The sequence below is a fragment of the Pistacia vera genome, unplaced genomic scaffold (genome assembly GCF_008641045.1).
Source record: "Pistacia vera cultivar Batoury unplaced genomic scaffold, PisVer_v2 Contig873, whole genome shotgun sequence".
Lineage (NCBI taxonomy): Eukaryota > Viridiplantae > Streptophyta > Magnoliopsida > Sapindales > Anacardiaceae > Pistacia > Pistacia vera.
In genome coordinates, this window is record NW_022196749.1 from 174,458 (window position 1) to 175,285 (window position 828).

General features: G+C 40.7%; 1 non-coding gene across 1 annotated transcript; it reads right to left on the reverse strand.

Moving 5' to 3' along the window:
• Nucleotides 1–266: 266 nt before the first annotated feature.
• LOC116119137 lies at nucleotides 267–372 on the reverse strand. The gene has a single exon (XR_004126326.1). It is a non-coding gene; the product is annotated as a small nucleolar RNA R71 (small nucleolar RNA).
• Between the last annotated feature and the right edge of the window lie 456 nt (nucleotides 373–828).

Genomic DNA, 828 nt, shown 5'->3' on the forward strand with positions numbered 1-828 from the left:
ATCATCCAGATGATCCAGCAGTCGGTTAGATTTAATGGTGATTTGAAGGAAGACCGAATCAGCATATTGCAAATTTTTTAGAAATTTGTGACACCTTCAAATTGAACGGAGTGTCAGATGATGCCATTATGTTGATGGTTATTCCCATTCTCATTGGGGGATAAAGCAAAAGGGTGGTTAATGGCACTACCACTGGGAACTATCACAACTTGGAATGATTTAGCACAGAAATTCCGACCAAGTTGTTCCCTTCAGCTAAATTAGCAAAACTGAGAAATGATATCACATCATTTCTACAAGATGAGTCTGAGTCATTGTATAAGGCTTGGGAGAGATACAAGGAGTTAATGATGAAATGTCCACACATGGGTTGCCAGTTTGGCTTCAAGTCAACATTCTACAAGGATGAGGAGTAATGTGCAAACCATGGTTGATGCAGCTTCGGAGGAGCCTTACATATAAGACACCAGAGGAGGCTTATGAGTTGCTTGAGGTTTTGGCAAGCAACAACTATCAAAAACCAAATGAGAGAGCAATACAAGAAAATCTTGGGTCTATGAAGTTGATGCTTTTACAACCATCTCAGCCCAACTCACGGCACTTTAGAAACAGTTGGGAAGTATGCAGGTAAACTCTATTCAAGCACCTCAACTAACTTGTGATTTTTGTGCAGGAAACCATGTGAGCAGTGAGTGTCAAGTGGGGAACACATTTGCTTCATCATCTTTATCAACGGAGCAATTGAACTACTTGGCAGGAAATCAAAGGCAACAAACAACCCGTACTCTAACACATACAACCTAGGTGGAGAAATCATCCAAATTTGGC